The sequence below is a fragment of the Chenopodium album genome, chromosome 3 (assembly GCF_948465745.1).
Source record: "Chenopodium album chromosome 3, dcCheAlbu1.1, whole genome shotgun sequence".
Classification (NCBI taxonomy): domain Eukaryota; kingdom Viridiplantae; phylum Streptophyta; class Magnoliopsida; order Caryophyllales; family Amaranthaceae; genus Chenopodium; species Chenopodium album.
In genome coordinates, this window is record NC_137836.1 from 31,262,009 (window position 1) to 31,288,799 (window position 26,791).

Consider the following 26,791-nt stretch of genomic DNA (forward strand, 5'->3'; position numbering starts at 1 on the left):
CCAGCCACTGTTGGAGTTATTATTAGCAGCTTTTTGTTTTGCAAGGTCGTCTTCAATGTTAATCCCAATATCATAGACGACCTTGAAAGTGTGTAGATTTTTTTGATGTTGAAGATGCTTGGAGTACTTTTCTTGGAGGTTCTTGATAAACAACCTCAAAGATTCTTTTTCACTCAGTACTTCAATCATCCTAGCAGAGGTTTCTCTCCATTTATTGAAGAAAGAAGTGAAACCTTCATTCTCTTTTTGTTTAAGTATTTCAAGTTCCCTATGATCAGTTTCAACTTGAATATTGCATTTATACCTATCAATTCAACATTCTCAGATGTACCCTTTGTTGCTCAGAGCATTCAATCAGGTAGATGGAGCATGAATTTCCAGAGGGTTATGTTCATATGTAGAACACCTATGGGTTTTAGAAAAAAGAGAAAAAACTCAATCATGAAGTAGAGTCGAGCCAACAGTGCTAGAACTGGTCGAAATTAGAACTCATATTTCTGGCTCGGTATTGGAAGAACGCGGCGCCAGTCAACAGGGACTGTCGCCGCGATATAGCCCTGTCTCCTGGCAACATAATTGTCACTCGGCGACAGAGCCATATCTTCGGGGACAGGCTCTGTTTGCTAGACGCCAGTTCCTACATGCCTCAGCAGCTTTCTGTGTTCGTAAAATTTTCCAGTTTTTCAAAGCATTATTTCGGTTGTGAAAGATATTCCTCAAATTTCCTACGTGTAAAAAATCCTATGTTTTTAACTCATTACGGATGGTCTTTCCAATAAGATCTTTTTTATGCATATGACAATAATGTTAATCAAAATTACGCACATAAAATACTTAGAACTTTTCGAGTCTCATCCACTCATTCTAAATTATTGCCAAAATAAATTTCAGGAATTAAAATAGAAATCCTCCCCAATGGAGTCGCCAAAAACTGTAGGGAATATTTCAAGCATTACCCCAAACTTGAATCCCACTATGATCATATACTTAAGCATGGTGGCGTCCAAAGGGAAGGAAGCTAGAGCAAAAGAGTCGCCTACAAGTTTTAGGAACTTGTAAACCATTCAAAGGGTAAAGGTTACACCCCTTAACGATCCAGGAGATCATTAACATGACTGGAAGTTCGGGGATGAAGGTACAAATCCAATCTAAAAGAGAAAGAACTTGCCCTAATAATAGGACTCTACTTTATTCTTCTCGTATTCATGTGCGCTTTCTAACTAACATGCAATCAATAGGTTTACCCTAAACCTGTTTATCTATGTTGGTTGAATATTAATGCACAAATAAAACTATTATTGGCGATCACTTAAATTATAATCATATTAACCCTAAACAAGATTATTAATTATCTTATTAAGTGTGATTAAGAGTACCAATTCCCTTTCAACATGCATAAAAGGTGTGATCAAGCAATAACAATAAATAAGCATCAAGCAACATGATAATAATAATAAATAATAATCATAATCCAAATCATAATCATAATCATCATAATCATGTTAAAGCATAATATTAATAGCAAGATTCTAGGAATGATACTAACAAGATTAGTAACAAACCCTAGCATGTCACTAAACATCAAAGATCAAAGCTTTAACCCTAACATGATACTAACATGATATTAAGAAAGACAGTATGTAATACCCCTCATGATTGCTTTAAAGGAATTTGATATACTACTCATATCAACAAGGTGCATCTTTCTTTTAGGGAGCTCATTTGCTAAGATACTCCACAGTTAAGCGTGCTTGGCTGGGAGTAGTTTTCTTGTGGCGCGCATGAGTCAGGATAAAATGTGCCAAAAGGACTCGTGTTGGTTTGTCAGGACAGTTGTTGGCCCTTGATGCGCATTTCGTGACAAAAGGCCCCTCCCTAATTTGTTTGGGGTCGAGGTGTTACAAATGGTATCAGAGCAACCCTGCGAACGTGTGCTGACCGTGGATAATTAATCCTATGTCAGTCGTCTAGCGGGGGAGAATTATGGGGCCATATGGCCATAGCCAGACTGGATGTAACACTTTGGCTACCCAGTTGCCGTTAGGCGTAATACTGGAGTCCCTAGCTTTCCAGGCGCAACGAGGGCGTTGACGTTCTCAAGTGGGGGTGTATGTAATACCCCTCATGATTGCTTTAAAGGAATTTGATATACTACTCATATCAACAAGATGCATCTTCCTGTTAGGGAGCTCATTTGCTAAAATACTCCACAGTTAGGCGTGCTTGGCTGGGAGTAGTCTTGGGATGGGTGACCTCCTGAGAAGTTTTCCTAGGGCGCGCATGAGTGAGGACAAAATGTGCCGAAAGGACTCGTGTTGGTTTGTGAGGACAGTTGTTGGCCCTAGATGGGCATTTTGTGACAATAGGCCCCTCCCTAATTTGTTTGGGGTCGGGGTGTTACAGAATAGGAAGCATCATAGAAGTCATAATTGATATAAGCAAATCACCCTAAATACGATACTAGGAAGCAATAAAACATCCTAACATGATACTAGGAATCAAAATAATAATCTAAACATGATTTTTATATCATAATATCAATAAAACAATTAAATTACTTACTTGGATGCCTCGTACCTCTTTCTAATAACAAAATACACACGTTAGTAACTTCAAGGAAAATATAAAATCAAAACAATATAATTAAATAAAGATTAAGAATGTTTAGACTAGATTTGGGACCAAACCCTTAGAAATCAAACCTTTCACGTCTAGGGCGAAGGCAATTTCAAACTATGCTAGGTGTGTCTAGATCTTGTGAATGCAGAATTTTGTTTGTAAAAAAGCTAGTTTAGAAAAGAGAGAGAGAGTATCAAGAATTTCATGATGAGAGTTGGTGATTAAAATTGGAGGTTTTAGGAGGCTATTTATAACGAAAATCAGCCGGATATGATAAAAAAATCAGAGTTTTGAAACGAATAAAACATGACGTTGTCGCCACACACGCCTCTGCCGCCGAGAGACAGACATGTCGCCGCAACGCCAGGCCTGTCGCCAAGCGACATCCTGTAGTGCGGCGATGCAGACAATTTTTCCACTCGTTTTCATATTTTGATAAAATTTAAGCGCACGAAGGTGAAACTGTAATTTCCTTTAAAACACTTCTTTTATTCAAAAGAACTTTCTAGAAGCTTCTAGAAGACCATAATCAATCCTAATTACATTAGGAATGATAAATCATAATAGGCCCTCCTCTAGATCATTGGGCCGCATACAAAGATAAAACCGGGCCCAGTTTAGTAATTTGGCCATAACTTCCTCATTACTCATCGGAATTGGGCTTATAATATATCGTAGGAAAGCTCTTTTCGAGCCCAATCCAACTACACCATTATTAGACCCTTGATATGGACCAAACTAAACTGGATGGGCTATTTTCAAAAAATAGGTTTTCGAAAATAGAGAGAAAGAAAAGAATTAAAACTAACCGCAACACTAGACTTTCCACGCTTTCACTTCATTCAATTATGATTCGACGTGAAAGATATTCATCACCGGGTTTGATTTTGGGAAGACACAAATGGGGTCTACAGTAGGGGTAAGGTGTTTGCGGCTTGAGTGGGGTGGCTGTTTTTACAAAAAAAAAAACAAATTATTATTAGGTTAATTATTGTTTAACTAAGTTAATTACTTGTTAAATACACAAATATTTTCATGTTAGAAAAAATGAAAGGAATGGTGTCCTTCGAACAAGTTTATTATTCCGATAGAGGGTTCAGAATAAATTAGGAAAGCTAATTAATCAGCAAGATTAAGTGATTGGAATGTCTAGCTAGAAGCTGCTTTCGATCACTAATATTAATGTAAAATTAATATTACAGATTAATCTTGACTGAACCTTTTCGGGTCACACCCAATTGTGTGACCGAAGCGAAGTGACGAATTAATCCGAAGGATTAAATGAGTTAATTGAGTTTTATGAATAAAAAAGTCATATACCGAGCTTAGAGTGTCGAAACCGAGCGTCACAAGTTGAGTCGAATCTAGGTTTCGACGAACACATAGGTATCGACGAAACGGAAAAAATCACTCAAACAACAAGTCATTGCTAAGCCGTAACATCCCATTGGCCTATCCATGCTAGGGCAAGGCTAGCATAGGTCACTAGTCACAAGGCATGGCTGTGCTGCAAGCCCGGCATGCGTGTATGTGCTAGGCTTGCTGGCCGAGCTTGATTGCGGGACATGGTGCACTTGGCCGCTTGCACACTAGCACCAGCATGCATTGATGCGTGGCTTGGCTAGCCAGCCTTGCCGCAAGCTAGCATTTGGTTGCTAGCGCGCAAGGGCCAGCACCGAGCCAACGCTAGCAAGGCACTAGCGGCTAGTAAAGCTCGTTGAGCCTCGCTAGCAAGAGAAGCTCCCAGTAGGGGTGTTCAAAAAAACCCGACCCGATTGTCTCGTCCCGATTTCCCGATGACCCGCAAAAAAACCGATGGGAAAATGGCTTTTTTTCAGTTTTTTCCGGGTCGGGTACCCATCCCGTTAAAGCAGTAATTTCGTGGGTCAGGACACGGGATATGGTTTGCTAATTTCGGGTACTCGAATTCCCGCTATTAAATTAAAACAAAATTAAAAAAAAAATACCCGGATTCCCAAGCACTCAAGCAGCCCAACCCACTTCACTTACTCAGTTTCACTTAGAAAGTTAGGGTTTCAGTTCTAGTCTTCTCTCTCGTGCGCCTCCACAGCTCCACTACCCCTCTCTCTCTCCCTCTCCTCCCTCTCCTCCCCCCTATCTCTCTCTCTCCCTCTCCTCCCTCTCCTCCCCCCTCTCTCTCTCCATCTCCTCCCTCTCTCTCCTTCACTGGTCACTCATAGTCACATCTCACGCGCAATACGCCACCCACCTCCTCTTCTCTTTCTCGCTCTTCTCTTTCATTCACAAACGCAAACATAAACTGATAAACCCAGCGAGAATCGTCATCAACCTAGCGAGAATCGTCATCAACCTAGTGAGAATCGTGGTGCCTTTGAAGTTGCAGTTGAATCCCACCGCAAGAGAAGGAAAAAATCAGGAGAGGGAAGAAGATGGTGGATGATGATATTTGATGGTTGGTATTGATGAATGATGATATCATGATGTAAAATCTAGGGAGTTAGGGAGTAGCTTAACGAAATCTATTTTTGTTTTGATTTTTTATTTTTTGTTTTTTTAATTAAATCTTTAATAAAGATCTATTGTTAGTTGTACTTATCTTCTTCTAATTGTGTGTATTTTTTTTAATTGTACTTTTTCTTCTAATTGTGTGAATTTTGGGTAGTATATTTTAGATTATTTACTCCGTATCATTTTTCAAATTTTGAGCAAATTATTGTTCTCTTAAATTCGGGTACCCTATGACCAGACCCGAGAAAAGCGGGTACCCGAAACTCAGGTACCCGGTCTTCTCGGGTCGGGACATGGGCCGAGTATCAAACTACCCGAAGATCCGGGTACCCGAATTTTCGGATACCCGAAAACTCAGGTACCCAGATTTGAACACCCCTAGCTCCCAGCAGCGCCTAACAACCCACATAAGCAAGGCGTTCTATTACGGGCTAGTGCGAGGCCGCATGCGCACGGGCCAGCTAGCAGGCTTAGCCAAGGGGCCCGGCCGCCAGCAAAGCAACCTTGGCAGCTAAGGCAAGATGGCGCATAACAGTAGGTCGAATGTGGGGAGCCTGGTTTGTGGGATTGCTTGGGGAGCAAGGGGGTGGTGGTCCCCCCTGTGGTCGTTACCTAACCCCTTACTCTCCCCATGCCACTTGTTGTTTGGTGATTCATTTGTCTTTCTAATTTAATTTTAGAATTAAATTAAATTTTATTTTTCCTTTTTACCAACTATCCCACATTGAAAAAAAATGGGAATTAAGGGCACTATTCCTTTAAAATACCAGTCATTTGGCATTGGGGAAAGACACTTGAGGGATCTCCAAAGAGAGAAAACCTTTGTTATAAAAACTTTAAATTGTTTTTTGGTCTAGCCCCGACTTAGCTTCAGGTAGGGGCCGGTTCGGTTCGGTAGTGAGGGTGTAAGCCGTTGGAGGTTCATGCGCTTGTGGAACTCAAAGCTTCCTAATCTGAGCTCAACAATTGAGCGAATGAAGCACGCTTCCAGGGTGAGCATTTTCTCTCTCCTCTTGTTATTGATTATGTGTTTAATTAATTCATTAATAGCATGCATGTATAGTTATTTTAATTTATGCATGGATCTTTGGGCGGGTTTCCTTTCACGTGGTGTTGGACATCATGAAACTAAAATTTTGTTACTAGTAATTCTTTTATGGCGACTAATGAGAAATAAAAAAAAAACATGTAGTAAAATCATTTTTTTGGTGTTTTGGGGGAGGTTATTTACAATTTTTCTTAAGAATTGAATTGTCTAAAATAATGTGTCAGTCTAAGTATAACACTTTGAAAGACACGATAGGAATACATGACTAATCTGATATAAACTCAAATCAATGACTTAAATTGACACCTACACTAAGCTTCTTTTTTTTTTTAAAGCCCCTACATTAAGCTAATGATGAGTAATGACTAGGGGTGAGCATAATAGGAAACCTTGTAAAAATCTCTGGACCCGAAACTAGAACCTGTTGTAATAGGTATTTAAAAATAAGAACCGGAAATTTTGGAGCTGGAACCTGCACTGGTTCTTGAATAGGTTACCCTGTCTCTCAAAGTAAGCTTAATAGTTACTTGATAAATTGTTACAATTTTTTTTAAAAAAAAATTAGATGTTCACAATAAAAACTTACAACTATAATACAGTATTACAAATATAACAAACCAACACTAATTGTCTAGAATATTCGATACAATAATATAATTTTGATATAGAGCTTTATATTTGGGCTTAAATGACGGGTTCAGGTTTTGTAGTGAAAATTTTTACCTACAACCCCCTCTAGAAAATGTTCCCTACTCCCCCTCCCAAACTACCTGGTTTCTTCTTTTGCTACATTTCTTCTTCTTCTTCTTCTTTTTAATTACATTCCTTTCTTATTTTTCAAGCTATATATATATATATATATATATATATATATATATATATATATATATATATATATATATATATATATATATATATATATTGTGAACATTTTCTCTCTTATCATAACTATTTTTCGATCTAACATCTCCGCTTGATTTTCATTCAATTTTTCATTGATTTTGTTGTTAGTGTTTTATTTTTCTTGTTCTTTTAATTTAATTTTTAATACTTTGATTATAATTAATACTGATTTTGTTTATCAATGTGAGTATAATTTGTTGATTTATTTTGTTGTCGTGAATCGTTCATCAATGTTGTTGTTGTCGATTTTAATTTTAATTCTAATACTATGATTTTTATAACTATAGTTTTAGTTCAATTTGTTGATCAATTTGAGTGATAATACATAGCTATTGTATTTCATTGTTTTGCAGTAGTTTTGATTTCTTAATTCAATTTATTTACTGTATTATTTAATTTATAACATTGTTTTAATGTATAATCCTAAACAATCAACTTAGTCAATCTTATAATGCTAAATGATCATTCCTAAGCCTTATATATCAATTTTATTACTGTTAAATGAAAGTTCATAGTTGATAAATGTTCAATTTTATTAATGCTAAATGAATATTTATAATGCAAAATGATAAGGATAAATGAACACTTTAATAATGCTAAATGTTCACCCATAATGTCAACAAATTAATTGTGAATAATTATGATCAAATAGGTAATGATAAATGATCATTTATAATGATTATGTTTAAATATTGAACATGTATGCCAATGTTTGTGTTCATTTGTTTTTAAAATGCAGTAGGAAAAAAGGATGAAATTGTTGTTGAAGAAGCAAGTAAATTTGAGTTACTTAATTGGTAAGAAGCAGAAGCTTATGAAAGGTACAATGAATATGCTTTTAAGAAAGAGTTTAGTATTGTTCAAGTGCGTGCTGCAAGAAAAGGTCAAGTTCCTTCAAGTGATCCAAGTAATGTTCAAATTTCTTTAAGTGTGCCAAGAAAAAAGGTTCAATTTCGTCCAAGTGTTCCAAGAAATTTTCAAGTTCCTCCAAGTGTTCCAAGAAATTTTCAAGTTCCTCCAAGTGTTCCAAGAGATGTTCAAAGTGTTCAACGTGGTAGCTAGTCAACATATTTCTTCTAAGTATGATAGGTTGTTAGCTTTTTTTTACACTAATATAGCGAATAGGTTGACAAATAATAATAAGTAAGAATTTGGATTGAAACAATATATATTTGTTCGTGCTTAATTTTTTTTCTAATAAGTGATATGTAACTGAAATTTTGTTTTGACACTGAACATTTGCCTTTTTGGTTATGAACATTTTATTGTATTTCGTTAAAACTGTTAACATAATTAAACATATTTTATTCTAATAATGAACATATGACTTCTTGATAATGAACATTTTCATTCCAGTAAATATATAATTATATGTGTGTGTGTGTGTGTGTGTGTGTGTGTGTGTGTGTGTGTGTGTGTGTGTGTATAACAAGCACTAATGAATTAAAAAAAATATTAATGTACTTGATCAATTAGAAATCCATAAATGATCAAATATCCGAAAAATAAAATATTTTTAGTAATCTAAGCTTCCATAAGTCTTCTTGCTCCTTTTTATTGCCTCTAGCTTCTGTTTAATCCAAATAGCATCAATTGAGAAATGTACTGTATTCTCAGCTTCTTGATTTGGTTTATATGCAATTCAAACAAATTACAATGTCAATGTGTGTATTCATTGTTATGAAGATGAACATTATGCTATATGTCAAATTAACTTACTTGTGGTTCAATATGTTTCTATCAAAATATGATTCCCACCAATTAATATGTTGTTCATTTTTATCTTTCAATATAATTGATGGCATTATCTCGTGTATAAATATAGGATCAAAGCTTCCATCTCTAAATTATTGGAACGTGTGTTTCACTCTATATAGAACATCACTAGAATATATATTGTGTTTGTATATCAATATATATGCATAAACATTATATTGATGTTACAAATTTAATGAATGTTCAATTGGCAAAATAAAAATGTACATTCTGTTTTATATAAATGAACAAATTGTCACAAATAACATGAACATATATATTCCAAAATTAAAAATATACATGTTCAAGAAGATATATATATATATAAATGAATATTAATTATCTTTCAATTATGTTACATGAACCTAAAGAATCTATATCAAAGTGTTAGTGAAATGAACATTTTTTATACTTAAATGAACAATCATAAACAATATATATATATATATATATATATATATATATATATATATATAATATATATATATAGGACCAGGTTATAATGAGAACCTATTCTAGTATAGGAACTAGGAACAAATCTGGACCATCAGATGTAGAAGAAGAGGCGCGCGATCTGACGGCCCATATTTGTTCAGACAAATTAATAGCAAAATTCAATTCACGCGCCTTTTCTCTCTCCTCTCTCTCTCTCTCTCCGCAATTTTCTTACTCTTTCCGCGATTTTCTCTCTTAATCGCCAGTTTCAACTGCAAAAAACCTTCAAAAACCGCCATAACCGTCAAATAAACTGCTCAATCTTGCTATAAAATTACAATTTCATGTTGTACTGTATACATTTTTCAATTTTGGAACAAAAATTTTCGAAAATTGGCGAAAATTGACGAATATAAGGTATTTTATCACAACTTCGAAGTTCATACTATTTTGTTTATTTTTGTTGCTATTTTATACTTATATTTGTGTTTTTTGCTTGATTATGTTAGATTTGAAGTAGCTAAACTTGAAACCGAGAAATTCGAAGTTCAAATTTAGTGTTTTCAGTTTGATTTCTTCATAATAAGGTATTATCGCAAATTAGTTCTTTTTGTTCAAATTATGATTAATTTACTTATAGTTTCTGTGCAAATTTGTTGTAATTTAGGTGAATATCGACATGCATGTGAAAATTATTCAAAGTTTAATTATATTTGTGTATTTTTTTTCTTGATTATGTAAGAATTGAAGTAGCAAACCTTGAATTGGAGAAATAATTTTAGGCTAAAATCGACATGGATGAGATAATTATACAAAGTTTTACATAAATTAATATTAGGTATTTCATAAATTAGGTATAAAATTATAGTAAAGTGTTTTTGAAATAATATTTGAAAAAATTTAGATCTGTTTATATTTATGAACTTAAGTAATTTTACTTAAACTCATACTAATTTAGAATAATTTTGGTTAATTTATGAGTAATATTTGAGTGCATTATTGTTGATATAGTACTTCTGTTCTAATATTTGAGTGTTAGAAATTTGCTAAAAGTAAATAAAAGATTATTAAAAGTAGATAGAAACTGACTAAAAGTAAATTAAAAGTAGCTATTTGAGTTTATATAGTTTTGAGTGCATAATGTTGTAAAAGTAAATAGAAATTTGTTAAAAGTAGAAAAAAAATTTGTTAAAAGTAGACAGAAATTGCCTAAAAGTAAATTTATTAATTGTTACTGAATTACTATGAAATCTATAGATATTGTAGCTTGTGTATAAATCAATAAGTTAGTGTGACTTTTGTATAATGGCTTGTGTATAACATAACAAAAATGATGATAATCATTGCTCATTTCATTACCCTATACATTATTCTTAGTCATCTCATATTTGTTTTGAATTGTTCACAGATTAAAATGGCTAAAACTACAAAGAAAAAACCTGCAACAAAACCAGATCTAGCAAAGGCTATTGCTGCAGCAAAGAAGGCTATTGCAAGTAAAAAAGTTACTGAAATCAAGAAATCTCCTGAAACCAAGAAATCTCCTGCATCCAAGGTGACTCCCAAAGCCAAGAAAGTTCCTGCAAATACAAAGCAATCTCCAATTAAAGGTATATAGTATAAAGTAAACGGAGTCTGTTATAAAGTAAATAGAAACAGTTATAAAGTAAATCATTTGTCAAAAATATGTTTTAAAAGATTTTTAATATGTCTATACTTATAAACTGATTGTGTTAACTAAATGTAATAGGTGCTAAGCTTCAAAGGATTTCAAAAAAGCAAATATTGATAAAGAGAAGAATAAAGGAACTAGAAGCATCAAAAGGTTCATAAAAGTTTATATAATTAAATTCATTTGTTATGTATTATATTGCACCAAGGTATTACACCAAGGTATTACATAAAAGTAAATGAAGATTGATATAAAGTAAGTACAAATTGTTATAAAGTAAATAGAAACTCTTCTAAAGTAAATGAAGATTGATATAAAGTAAGTACAAATTGTTATAAAGTAAATAGAAACTCTTCTAAAGTAAATGAAAATTGTTTTAAAGTAAACTGTTTAGAGTAAATCATTAAATGTCTATGATATTTATTGATAACTTTAATAAAGTTAACAAAAATGTTTATAAAGTAAATATAAATGTTTTCAAAGTTGGTTAACATGTTTAAACAAATTATAGGAACAAAGAAAAGGTTAAAATCTCAAGTGAAAGATAGCAATTCTGAACTAGAAGAAGATCAGAATGAGGATTCTGATGGTTCATCAGAAGAAGACAGAAAAAAGGGAAAAGCTCATTTAAAGAAAAAAATGAAGCTTGACAATGCTGAGCTTGATGTACATGAAGTTATTGATGTTAATGATGATGATGATGGTAATCTGGAAATCAAGAAAACACACTGCAGACCCAATGCAGTTGTTGTTTTAATTAACGATTTTAGTGAGCAGCAAAAAAAAGATGTCATAAGTATTGGTTTTGGAGGACTGCTTTAACTAAAGTTAAGAAGAATTTCAACAAAGATGCTTCCATGGCTTTGTCACCGTTTCAATGAAAGCAGCTGCATGTTCAAGATTGACATGTTGAAAGAATTTTCAGTGAGTTCCTACGATGTTGAAGATATATTCTTGCTTCGACATGTAACTGAGAACAAGGTGAGTTTTCAGTTAAGGAAACAACCTTTATCAAACTTGCTGATTCAAAAAGAATGGAAGAAAAAGCTAGAAATTCCATAAGATTATGAGATAATTGTGAATAATTTGGAGAACAAATTAAAGAGTCGAAAGGAAGGAGGGGAGGATTTTAAAAGATTCTTTGTGATGTATGTTTGCAGCACATTCTTGGCCCCTGTTGCAAACAGAGTGATTGATTACAAGATAATCAATTACGCAGACAATGTAAAAGAAATACATAACCTAGATTGGTGTGGTTATGTGATGAATAACCTGTGCAAATCAGTGGGAAGCTTCAAGAACAACAAAAAAAAGGAATCAAGATCGGGAATAAGTGGATGTATCCTTATTCTTCAACTTGTATACTTTCATCATCTAGCATTCAGAGGGCATCCTGAACCTACAACACTGCCATTGATCCAAAATTGGTCAGATAAGAAAGTCAAAGAAAGAATTGCAAAAGAGGCAAAGGCATCTTTTGGTCAAGGAGAACTTCAAAAAGATGACTATCCAGTTTGTAGAAAAAAAGGAAAGCAAGCATTCTTGGGAGATGTAATTGAGAATGCTTATAGAAATTTTACTGATAAGGAGAGAAGATTGGTGTCATTCAACCTAACAGAAGGTGTGATGACAGATAGTGAAATACATGAAGCTGCAAAAGATGTGAGTAATTTTTTTTTTTAGTTACAATGATTTCTTTTATTTACTTTAAAATGAAATGTAGTTACTTTTATCTCATATTTGTTTACTTTTATTATATTGAATTGCTCTGCTCCTAGTGGTAATAATATATAGTAAATGATAAACATAAAGTAAATAATGTTGACTTAAAAGTAAACAAATCAACTTTAAATGTTAATATTATTTGTGTTAAAAAAATAATGTACTAATAAATTGTTGTTATTTATTTTGAAGGAAATTGAAGAAGAACTGCATTTGTTAACTAGAGATTCACAACTCTTTGCAATGATTCATGCTGAGCGTATAGCTACCTTAGGAGAAAAGATGAAAAGGTAACAAATGAATGTGTCTACATCTAATTCCTAACAGGTTTCTGAAACACAAAGGCTGATGTATGGAAGATCCTAGAGTACAAAGGGCTATGGATGAAATAGTCAGGCTTTATGATGATCTAAAAAATGTATCTAGTGTGATTCTGTCAACATGGGAGGAGCAACATAAAACTAACACAGATCCTAAAACTTTTGAAGAAGATGCAGTTAATCCTAAAATTGTCCATTTGGATGTTGATGAAGAAGATTTTGAAATAGAGGATCTGGATGATGGAAAAAAAGAGAACGATGACAAAAAAAGAAGAGAATGAAAACAATAGGCAGGAGGAGGAAGAATAGGTGATGTGTCTATTTTATATAGTATTTTACCCCCGTCCCTTGGTCATAATTAGTAGTGTTTTTGGCTCTTTAGAGCCACTTTTATTACTAATTGGTGTTTTCTAGTGTTTTCGTAGATTTGGTTGACTTTTGCAGGGATTTACACTTTTGGAGTATTTTCCCGAGATATTTTAAAGCAATCACGAGCATTGGAGAAGCACGACCAGAGTTTATAGCCCAGGACCGGTTAGAGCCATCGAACCGGTGATTAAGGGCTCGGTATAGGTGATACCGGGGCATTTGGACCGAGTAATCAAGACCCGAGAAGGAAACCCAGATTGGCCCGAAGAATTGGAGCCCAATTGTAGTCCAATTAGTGGCCCAAGAGAACCGCCCGGCCAAAAAGGCTGGCGCCCAGAGGCGCTCCCGGCCGGGCGGGAGAAGCTAAGGTTGGCGCCCGGTGACGCGCCCGACCGGGCGCGAGATTCAACCAGAAGAGAAAAAAGGCGCGCCCGATCGGGCGGTGTCTCGCCCGATCGGGCGCATGTTATTGTTAGGAGACGATTAGCGTCGTTTTAGTTTGTTTTAGTTTAGGATTTGTACGGAGTATAAATACTCCTCCGTAATACGATTTTAGGATCTCTCTCTCTTTCTCTCTCTCTCTCTCTCTCTCTCTCTCTCTCTCTCTCTTTTTACTCTTTCTTTACTCTCTTAATTGTTTTCTTAGATTTTCTCTCTCTTAAACCTTTGTTCTAATCCATTCTTAATTCCAGATTCGTTTGGTAACTATTTCTTTTCTCTTAATCTTAGTTGTTTATTTTATTCCTTTAATTATGTCTTGTTTTATTGCTTTGATTTGTTTAGTTCCTACTATGTGTGAGTAGTTCTATTTCTAGGGTTTATGGGGATCCATAAATAATAGGAAGGGGTAATTTATTGTTGTTAATTATCAATGCTAGATTAATTTCCTATTGATTGATTTAATGCTCTGTGACTAGATTAGGCCTGATCTTTTATGCATGAGTTTGACAATATTGATTCGAGATTCGACATATGAGAATTGATGTTTAGGTCTAGTTTCAATAGGCAGGTTCATTTATAAATGGTTGAGTCGAGATTCGAAAGATGAGATTTAATATCGGTAAATTAATTGTGTGATTATAATACGTAGCGAAAGCCTTTTATAATCTGATTAATATATGCTTTGATGAATGATTATTATATTCTACCCTGGAATATTATTTATTGGTGAACCTATGTCCTAGATCCTTTTATATATTGTTTTCTCCCTATTCTCAATCTTCGTAGTATAGTTTCATATTCAACTTTTATATTGGTTACTTAGATAATTTAGATTATAATAATTAATTAGGAGTAGAAAGACTTGTTTCCCTGTGGAGTTTAACCCTACTTGGCTATCTATTTTAGTTAGAGGACTTAGGTAATTACTTTTGATTAGGGGATACGACTTTACCCTGTCAAAATTTGGCGCCGTTGCCGGGGAAACGGTTTTATTTTTATTTCCAATTATTTTTGTAGTCTATGTTATTTTCTTTTTTGTCTCAGAGAACGTTAGTTTTTTTAGGCAAATCTCATATTTGCTTTTAGTTTTTTGTTTATGCCCAGGTGTTCCAGATCATGGTACATCCCATTCGATCCTGAGATCGAACGTTCCTTCCATAGACAGAAAAATCTCTACAAGAAAATCCTGGCGGATTCTGGTGATAATAATAATAACCACCGCGATCCTCCAACTGGTTCTAGCGATTCAGAGGTATCATCAGACGCAGAATCAGATATGGCGGTTCCAAAGAAGCTTAGTGATTACTCACAACCAAAGCTTACAGATTTTCCACATCTCACCCCTACTCCGGCTCTTGATGGGGTACAATTTGAGATTAAACCTCAATTTATAACGATGATAGAAAGGAAGTAATTCAGTGGAGCTAAGGGTGAAGACCCACATCTTCACATTGCCGACTATTGTCAATATTGCAATACCATCAGGCAAGTCGGGGTCACTCAAGACCAAATCAGGGAGATTCTCTTTCCCTTCTCTTTAACTGGAAAAGCTAAATTGTGGTTTAATGGCTTAAATAGAACTGCACTTGGTATAACTGACTGGGAAACTCTTGTTTTTGAATTTTTATAACAAGTACTATCCTACAGAGAGAACAGTCGTACTACGGAGTGCGATTCAGAACTTTGCCCAAGAAGCCGATGAATCCTTATATGAGGCTTGGGAGAGGTTCAAGGACTTACAAAGAGAATGCCCCCACCATAATTTAGCACAATGGCAGTTAATCCAAGCCTTTTACAATGGCATTGAAAATTCTTCTAGAATAATTTTAGATTCTGCAGCTAGTGGGAGATTTATAAATCTTAATGTTGATGATGCAGGTCAGGTAATTGAAGATATGGCGATACACAATTCCCAATATGGGAATCCTAGAGGTTGTGCTAACAAGGGGAAGCATAGTGTTGACTCTGTATCCTTTTTGCAAGCTCAGCTGACCTCTATCTGCCAAAAATTAGATAATCTGAGAACTGCTAATGTAGCTAATGTTTCTGCAATTAATAATAATTCTAATGAGGCTTTCTGTGAAAATTGTGGTATTATAGGTCATTGGGAACAAGATTGCAGGAGTTCCGTAGAGCAAGTTAATGCCTTTCAAGCTTATAGGCAGAATAACCCATACTTCAACACCTACAATCCTGGGTATCGGAACCATCCGTACCTTTCCTACCGGAGTACTAATGTTCAAAATCCACCACCACAAGAACCACAGGCGCCACAGCAACAACAGCAGAAATATTACCAACCCAATGCTGGCCAAAAGAACCAACCACAACAAACCTCCTCATCTTCCGACCCTTCCTTGGTGGAAATTAGATCGATGTTGGTTAATATGCAGAAGCACATGGAGAGTAGAGATGCGCAAATTGATCAAATTCTAGCACACAATAAAATTGTAGATAATCATATTGCGCAACTTTCCGCTACTCTACAAGCTGCCAACAGGGAGCTCTGCCAGCACAGCCGACCAGGCCTACGGATCAAGCATATGCAATTATTCTAAGGAGTGGTTCAAATTATGAAGGGCCCCCTATGCCCAGAGTTGATGAACATATTTTATTAAATAATGCTAATATTGATTCCGTTAAACCTGACAATGTAGTTAATAGCCCTGCAGGGCTAAAGTATAGTACTAATACATCTAATTCTACATTGCAGGGTACGACTCTAGAGAAGGTGGCCACTCCAGATAAGAGCAACAATGCTCCAAATCCAATTATCAAACTTCCATTCCCCAATCGTCAACTGAAGACAAACTTGGATAAGCAGTTTGGTAAGTTCCTGGAGATGGTAAAAGATTTGAAGGTAACAATTCCCTTCACTGAATTAATCACAAAAATTCCTTCGTATGCAAAATTTATGAAAGAAATATTGACAAGGAAAAGTTCTATTAGTGAGGTAGAGACAGTAGCTTTCACTGCAGAGTGTAGTGTCGTACTTCAAAATAAGTCTCCACCTAAATTAAAAGATCTGGGTAGTTTTTCTATCCCTTGTCATATTGGCAATCTAATGATTGATAATGCATTGTGTGATTTGGGTGCTAGCGTTAGTGTCATGCCATTATCTGTGTGTTCCAAGTTGAATATGGGTAAATTAAAAGCTACTAATATTACTCTACAAATGGCCGACCGTTCTTTCAAATACCCTTTAGGTGTTTTAGAGGATGTCCCCGTTAGAGTAGGTAAATTTTATATACCTGTGGATTTTGTTGTTCTTGATATGACTGAGGATATGCAAACCCCAATTATTTTGGGTAGACCATTCCTTAACACTGCAGGAGCAATCATAGATGTGAGAAGTGGTAAGTTAACACTATCAGTAGCAGATGATAAAGTTATTTTTAATCTTAATAATACCCCTAAAAGCTCCATGACTGAGGAGAAATGTTTTAGTGTCAATGTGGTTGAGAATTATTCTAACAAGGCCCAAGCTCTTGAAAAAGATCCCTTGGAGGCGATATCTTGTGTTGCATCCCTTTCAAATGAGATACACAAATGGCAGAAGGAAGTTGATGCAATAGAAAGAGCACTCTACACTGTTGGTCTTGGTTTTGAGGACGAAAAGGTGGAATCAATTAAGCAAGTTGTGCGATTTGAGCCTATGGTAAGTGTTCCACCAGATTGAGTTGCAAGTGTTGAAGGCAATAGCAATTTGAAGCAACCCTCGATCAAAGAGGGATCTTTGGTGCGTAGCATTGAAGACCTCCCAGTCCAAGTCAAGGAGGATCCACCAGACAAAGTGAATTGGCGTCCCACAGGGCATGTCAGGGAGCCGCGTCGCAGCCTAAACACCGCTAGACCGGGTGAGAAACCGCCCGATCAAGTGTTAGGCCAAGGGTCCTAGTTTTTATACTTGGTAAGAAGGTCGTGCGAGACCTAGATAAACCAGCGCTTTGCGGGAGGCAACCCGTATTTTTAATGCTTTTTAGACTAGTTTTTTTTTTTTCTCTTTTTCTTATGAGAGGAGAGATGAGAGAATTTAATGAATTTTATGAGTGTTTATACAGGTTTGAAGGAAAAGAGTTAGCCAAAATTTGAAGTAAAGAAGAAAATACGAAATTCGTCAATTAGCCTCGCACCCGACCGGGCGCGAGAGCTAGTCTTCATAATCAAGTATTTTCGCCCGACCGGGCGCGAAACTCGTCGTATACGGACTTATTTGTCCGCCCGATCGGGAAAGCCTCGCCCGATCGGGCGAAGGGCGCCCGACCGGGCGCGAGAACATATGAAATCGGGTCGTTCAGATCGCCCGATCCGGTGAAGCGCGCCCGACCGGGCGCGAGAGATGATTAAAATCTAGCTATTAGATCGCCCGACCGGGCGCGAGACCATGTGGATAAAATGTTCAGATCGCCCGATCGGGCGACAGACCGCCCGACCGGTCGCGAGGGTCGTCCGCTCCTTCTCCTTCTTTCTTTTCTTCTTTCGTCCTTCGTTTCCTCCTACCTACATAACTTTCTCTCTCTAAAACTCAAATTTCCTATAACTTCTCTCTAAGATTTCTCTTTCATCCCTCAACCAAATTCAAAACTTTTTACATATTTGTAATCCCCTCTTCATCCTCTACATTTCCATATAAAAATTTTCAGATTTTATTCAAATAAATTTTCATACCCATTTCTACCATGGCTTCAAAGAGGGCTCGGTCTATTTTCGGTAGGAGCTCTAGTTAGAGGGAGGAATACGACCCGGATTTGCAACTTCCAACCTGGCCGACGATCCGTATTTCTAGCCGAGAGCAAAAGGAGCGGCTAGAACACTTAATCGGGCGCGAGGTAATTCCTTCTCGGTGGTTACACCGCCCTACTTAAGAATCATTTGGTTTGTATGATTTTGTAAAACGGTTTTTAAATGACATTGGCATGAGAAAATTTGTTGATATGCACTATCCTACATTCCGAGAACTAACTTGTGAATTTCTGTCTTCTTTACAAGTTGTAAGTAGTAGAAATGGGCCGAATTTAATTTTTAGGTTGAACAATAGGAATATTAGTTTAACTTATGTAGAATTTTGTAAATTATTTGAATTAAATTCTGAGTTACCTCACCAATGGCATGCGGACTATAAAATGGGTGACATATATCATGCTTTGACTGGTTTTCCTACTCCTGACCCCCAACATGCTAGTACCAAACCTGTTCATCACCCTGTCCCAAAAATCTGGCAAAGATTTGCGGGTTTGTGTTTTTTAGGTAGGAACGAACCCCATAATGACCAAACTAACGAACTAGCTGTTATAGGACACTATGTGTATGGGTTCGGGAAATTGAACATAGGTAGGTATATTATTCACCATCTGAGCAGGCATGCCACGGCCAGCACCACATCTCGCACCCCCATCCGTTTAGGAGGCCTTATCACTCGAATAGCAATGAAGAAGGCCGGTTTTGTAGTGGATGGAGCCCACCAGCTGACCAACTGTGGACCAGATACCTATATGACTGCTAGGTATTTTGAGGAGTTGGGGTGGGTATGACCGGATAGCGAGCAGACACCCTTTTGGTGTATTAGGACTGGGAGCGAGCACCCTTTGCCCATCTTTCCCCTACCCAGTCCTGACTTGACCGCCTTTCCCCCAGGGCAACCATCTTACACATATGATGTTTTAGTTGCCAACGCTATGGGGGAAGCACCACCACCACCAGTTCCACCACCCCAGCCTCAGCCTCAGCCTCAGCCCGAGGTGGCATTCTCTCCACCTCGCATGTCTCACTCCATCCCTCATGTTGACTCTGACCCAGTTTGGGACCTTCAGAGTATAGGTCAGGCCTTAGGACATATTGAGCATTCCCACACTAACCTTAGGAGGATGGTAGGCTTCATAGACCAGCGGTTAGGGTACCTAGAGAGGAACCAGGGTAGAGCTCTTTACCCTATGTACGATGATTATGCTCGTCGGGGCAACATTCCCGACGACGCTATTCACCCTGACTGGTTTCAGCCTCCACCCCAGGGATACGATAGGGATCCCACTGCTCATGGTATTTACACTGACTATTCGGCCTTCCATGGGTACGGCCAGGACATTCCTTTCGGGGGACCGACGGGGGGAGTTTTCATGCTGATTATTTTGGTGGTAGTTCTTCTGGTGCAGGTGGCAGTAGAGGTGCAGGTTTCGGCTCGATGGATGAGGATAATCAGGACTAGCTATGCTGGGCTAGTTCCCGAGCCAATGAGGACATTGCCTGATTCTGGCTTCGGGGAGATTTAGGATTTGGTATCTTTCTTTTTCTCTTTTCTTTTATTTTTGGTGTGTTTTCTTAGGATTGATTTATTGATTTCTTATTTATGAAAAATACAAAAAAAATTGAAAAATAAAAAAAAAATCCAAAAATACGTTCCAATGAATTGTAAATCATGCTTCCCTGTGCCCCTTACTTGAGAAGTTTGTTTTGATCCTTGGTATATGATGATAATCATTGTGGATTAGTTGATCATGACTTGATGTTTGATTGCCTTGAAACCTTAACATGCGTCAATTTTGTCCAACTACTTGTGAATATAGTGCTTGACTAGTTGATTTGATTAGGAATGTGTGTTAGTTCCTGGTATGTCAAGGAATTTTAGTATTGGTTTGCAACTATAAGTAGTGTTTATATGATTCATTATTATGCACATTGAGGAGGACGAAGGCGTTCATTCTTTTAGGTAGCCTCCAGATGATTGTAGATACATTTGTTCCCTTCTTGCTACCCATGTTGTTGCCTTGACTTTTTGTTGTTTATTAGCCACATCACAAGCCTATTTTGCCCCATTGGTTACTAGTCCCAAGATTGGATTGGGGAGCTATTAGTGATTGAGGTGAGGGAGTTTGTAGTTGTAGACACCTAAAAATGTCTCCCCAAAACCAAACTCGATGATGAACAACCTTTCACCGCCATTATTGGTCGGGTTTAGTATTTAATCTTTGGAGTGCTTAAATCCATATTCAAATCCATATTTTCATTTCATAAACCAACCCAATTCCTATCCCATTTCCCCAAAACATAACTTATTTTCCTCTTTTCGTGCCTTTAAACCCAAAATAATTCATTTCGTGTCCTTTAAAATCGTTCATTTCGTGTCCTTTTTATAAAAACGTTTAATCCAGTTTATTTTGGTCCATAATCTAGGTCCAATGATTAAATATTTGGATGGGGATTTAAAAGATCTTTCCAACGATATATTATAAGCCCAAATCTGAGTTACAACGAATAAGTTATGGCAAAAATATTAAACTGAGCTCAAACCGAACCTAAGCCCACCTTACCTACGACCCAATGATCATGTGGAGGGTCCAAATTATTTGATCCAATTCCTAAACCAATTAGGATTAAATAGTAGCTTCTATAAGTTTCTAAAAGGTCTTGATTATCCTTTTTGAAAAGATAAGATTAAAGAGTGTGAAATTGAATAAAACTTTTCTTTTTGAAAATCCTATTTCTATCCGAATTGAAAGACGTACAAAGATAGACAGATATTATTTTCGTGACTCATAGTTTTGATCCAAATTTTATATGGTTGGATAGCCCTTGAAATTATCTTTCCAATGATATATTATAATAACAATTCCGAGCTATAACGGGAAAGATATGAATAAAATGTCAAACTCTATCCAAAACTGACACCGTCTCACTATTTCGGCCATATCTTTTATTATATAAAATATTTTAATCTGATTTCAATTGTATTAGAAAATAGACTTCAATATTTTTCCAACTACATCTTATTCATCTTATTCCGATTTCTGGATCAAAAGATAAGATAAAAACAAAAAACGCAAAAACTGCTGTCTATCGAGTTTTATTCCGATTTAATTCGGATCTTATCTTGTTTTTTCGACCTCTCTTTTTTCTCTATAAATAGAGGTCATATCACCCCTTTTCCAATCATCAACAATCTTGATCATCAAATCCTTCTCTCTTTCTCTCTTTTATATATATATAAGTGGTTACTAAATGGTTAATTTGTACATAATATAGGTCGGGATAGGTAAATTTACCAAATGAATTAGCAATTAAATATGAAATAAATAATACGAAGGTTGTATCTAGGACGTTTTAATTTTTACATGGTCAATCAAATGATATGATTTTACTTAAACAATTGTTATTGTTACTATATAACTATCTAGATCTGGATTTGATAAGGAAGTCCCATACGAAATACATATGCACTTATCGAATAGAATTTTTGTAATGGTCTGTTCTGATTTACTAAACTGAACTAAACTATTCTATGAGAGAATTATATTAAAAACCCAATTGAACTGAACTGAATTTAAAATATGTTGCGGAGAACATCCCCTTAGTACTATATGTAAATGGGATTGGGTAGTTTAATTTTCAAAAGATATATAATTAATTCATTATTATTATAATTATTATTATTATTATTATATCTCAAAAACAAAAGTCATACAACCTACAATAAATTAGTGGGAAGCCGAGATACAATCTGGACCCCCACTCTTCTACCTATAGCAAAGCCTACCCTAGTAAATATATGAGATGCAGCACGAGCCCTAATAACTTGCGTCGTCGAGAACCTATGAATCCGCTTCAGCAACGCAACAACCTCCTTCTCTAAATCCCCAAGAGAAGAAAATGAGAAGGGAATGAAACCATATCCAATTGTCAAACTACGAGCTTCATAATTAACCCGCTTTCGATGAGCCGCATCAGCCACAACCCATCCCGGAACAAAGTCAGATAGCCCTGTCTACCATATCCAATTGTCAGACTACGAGCTTCATAATTAACCCGCTTTTGATGAGCCGTATCAGCCACAACCTATCCCGGAACAAATTCAGATAGCTCTCTATGTGTCAAAGGAGAAGACCGTGTGAAGTCGACACACACATCACGACCACGATCTCATAATATTATTTTTATTATTATTATTATTATTATTATTATTATTATTATTATTATTATTATTATTATTATTATTTATTATTTTTTATTATTATTATTATTATTATTATTATTATTATTATTATTTATTATTATTATTATTATTATTATTATTATTATTATTATTATTATTATTATTATTATTATTATTATTATTATTATTATTATTATTATTATATGTAGTAACAACAATTGTTTGATTAGTTTTTTTTTTTTAATTATAACATAACCTAACAATCCATTTGTATTCGGGGTTTCAGGGTATAGTGTGCAAATTGTTAATATAAATAGTTAATTATTTTACTTATACTTAGCATACACTAATATAGTATACGCTAATATAAATAGTTAATTTTTTTTCTTAATAAAGGTCGGTATAGGATTTGTTACTGATATAATTAGTAATTGATTAGACAATCTAACACATTTGAATTTGTAAACGATCAGTGGAAAAATATGATTTTACTTAAATAATTGTCCTTGTTACTAAATATATATGTATCTATGTATAAGCCATGAAAGTCGCAAGGACTGAAAATTAATTACCCGTTCGAGTTCGGAATCCAGTTTGGAAATTCGTAGAAATCTTAATACAAAAAGTGAATGACATTATTTCAATATAAAGTATATTTTATCTAAATTGATATCATATACTGGAATTTAATTAGCCGTTCACCGTCAATTGTTTAATTGGAAAAGCGGGATAGATAAGTGCAGTGAAATTTATTTAATTAAATTAAAAAATTGTTAGAAATAAATCGATCATGGTGGATTGTTGATTGTCCAAAATCGAATTTGTTTGTCCAATAAACATGCTCGCGAATAGAAAATTCTGATAACTTCATCTGAGAAACAATTGTCGGCGCTGGATTCCATAATCTTCATCGGCGTCCTTTTCATCTTCTTCGGCGTCCTGCTCATCTTCTCCGCCGTTCTTTTCATATTAACCTGTGTAATGGTTGTGATATCATCAATGATAAAGTAATAGAAATTTCAGAAAAAAAAAAATTCATTGTGCATTAACTGCGGTTAGGCGCTAACAAATTTCGCCACCCATTTTCCCGCTTAAGTTAGTCCTTAGCGCCAATGAGGTTGAAATTTTCCCCCCTAATATTCCCTCTTCTTTTTTGGCTCAAGCTTATGTGGCATCACCTCATTGGAAATGTATGTGGGCTCCACATACATAGAATGTATGTGTATCACCTTCCAGAAAGCAACAAAGTCTACAAGTCTACAACGTGATTTCATATGCAGCTTAAGCTCCCTGTATATCCTATGCTTCTCTAACATCACAAGTCTGCTTAATTTGAACTCCAAATTATAGATTTAATTCTACCATTCAAGTTGTGATGGTGCAATTCATGAATTTCGGATATTTCCACAATTTTGATTCGAATTTAAGGATTAGATTATGATTTAATAATTCCTGAATTATGATAATGGGAACAAAAATATATATATTTTTTTTTTTGTTCACTTCCAAGCTTGATTTGACCAAAGAGAAAATTAAAAAGGGCCCGACCCATTTTCTCCGGCTAAACCTTCAATGGCATCTCCAGCATAATGTTGCTATGTCCAACTTTGCAGCTCCCCTTTTTTATAATATATTCCCTCTGTTTTTAAATACTTGCTCCATTTTCCTTATTGGAATGCTTTCAAAATATTTAACTAATTTCTCTCACTTAGTGGACCCACCATAAATCATACGGAGTATTCTATTAATTTCATTTCTCTCCTTCAATTTTTACAGGATTTACTAAATGCCACAATAGAACTACTTATGCCGCGGCATTGATTGACCCATCTACCCTTACTTGTTTTTTTGGCAAATTTGTTATTTTGTTTAAGTCCATAAATTTATTAATTTTTTTAAGCCATAAATTTTACTAATTAAATTAAGTGTATTTTTCTATTTAATAATTATTAAAAATTAATTAATATTAATTAAACAGATTTCTCAAAAAAAAAAAAAATTAAACGGTACCCAGTCGCATGCTACATGCGACTACACCATGGTATAGTCGCATGCTGCATGCGAATATACCGTGGTGTAGTCACATATAGCTGTAGACACCTAAAAATGTCTCCCCAAAACCAAACCCGATGATGAACAACCTTTCACCGCCATTATTGGTCGGGTTGAGTATTTAATATTGGAGTGCTTAAATCCATATTTCCATTTCATAACCAACCCAACTCCTATCCCATTTCCCCAAACCATAACTTATTATCCTCTTTTCGTGCCTTTAAACCCAAAATAATTCATTTCGTATCCTTTAAAATCATTCATTTCGTGTCCTTTTTATAAAAACGTTTAATCCAGTTTATTTTGGTCCATAATCAGGGTCCAATGATTGAATAGTTGGATGCGGATTTAAAAGAGATTTCCAACTATATTTTATAATCCAAAATCCGAGTTATGACGAATAAGTTATGGCCAAAATATTAAACTGAGCCCAAACCGAACCTAAGCCCACCTTACCTACAACCCAATGATCATGTGGAGGGTCCAAATGATTTAATCCAATTTCTAAACCAATTAGGATTAATTAGAAACTTCTATAATTTTCTAAAGATCCTAATTATCCTTTTTGAAAAGATAAGATTAAAGAGTTTGAAATTGAATAAAACTCTTTTTTTTTTTTAAATCCTATTTCTATCCGAATTGAAAGACGTTCAAAGATAGACAGATATTATTTTTGTGCCTCATATTTTTTTAACCAAATTTTATATGGTTGGATATCCCTTGAATTTATCTTTCCAATGATATATTATAATATCAATTCAGAGCTATAACGGAAAAGATATTAATAAAATGTCAAACTCTATCCAAAACTGACACCGTCTCACTATTTCATCTATATCTTTTATTCTATAAAATATTTTAATATTATTCTAATTGGGTTAGAAAGTAGACTTCAAGATATTTCCAACGATATCTTATTCATCTTATTCCGATTTCTGGATCAAAATATATGATAAAAAACAAAAACCGCAAAAACTGAAGTCTATCGAGTTTTATTCCGATTTAATTCGGATCTTATCTTAATTCTTCGACCCTTCTCTTTTTTCCTTATAAATAGAGGTCATATCCACCCTTTTTCAATCATAAACAAGCTTGATCATCAAATAATTCCCTTCTCCCACTTTAGCCTAAACACTAGCCTCCCTATTCTTTCATTCCTTCCCTTAAGCACTCCAAGGAGTCTATACTAAACCCGAGGTTCCGTCCTTGAACCAAGGCGTGAAAGGTATAAATAACTGAGGGTTTGGACCAAATCAACTCTACTTTTTAATTTAATTTTTCATTTGTTTTATATTTTTTATTGAAGTTACTAACAGTTTATTCATGATGTTGCAATTTTAAGGAATGCGTGGAATGTGAGCAATTATTTAATTTAATTACTCTTATTTAATTTTAATATTCCTAGTATCATGATTAGGTTATTTTATTATTCTATTTGACTAACGCTATTATTGTTAAATTGCTTCCAATATTAATATTTATTCTAATGTTATTATGATCACCATATTGCATGTTAAAGGGAATATGTAATTGAAAATCACGCCTAATAAGATAATTTGGACAACCGGTAGGTTCCTTTTTAATCTTGTTGTTTAATTCAAGTGATCACAATATTTTAGATTATGTGTTTCATTAATATTCAACCAATTTAGCTTAATAATAGTTTGGAACAAATTGAATATTTTGTTTGTATGCCTTTGAGATCGCAGGAATCACTTTTCACAATAAGAATCGAGTAGAGGCTAATACGGGCGAATGTGACTCCATAACTCACTTCGTACCATCATCCCCGATCCTCCTTTTGTGATTCCGAACCATATGGAGTTAGTAAACTCATGGATTATGAATGGGGTGTAACCTTCACGGGTCAATCGTTGTTGCCTATCGTTGTCCCTTATTGTGGTTGCCTTTTTATGATCCGTGAACGGTTTACAAGTTCCTTAAAAACTTGTTGGCGGCTCCCTACTTTCCTTGTCCTTAATCGTATATGTCAATTCCCACTTCCTATGAGTGTCAAGCATATTCACCACATGCTTTAACGT

The 26,791-nt window shown here is 35.2% G+C and overlaps 1 non-coding gene across 1 annotated transcript; it reads right to left on the reverse strand.

Annotated features, from left to right (window-relative positions):
- Nucleotides 1-15,432: 15,432 nt before the first annotated feature.
- On the reverse strand, nucleotides 15,433-15,539 carry LOC145625739 (small nucleolar RNA R71). The gene has a single exon (XR_014110645.1). It is a non-coding gene; the product is annotated as a small nucleolar RNA R71 (small nucleolar RNA).
- Between the last annotated feature and the right edge of the window lie 11,252 nt (nucleotides 15,540-26,791).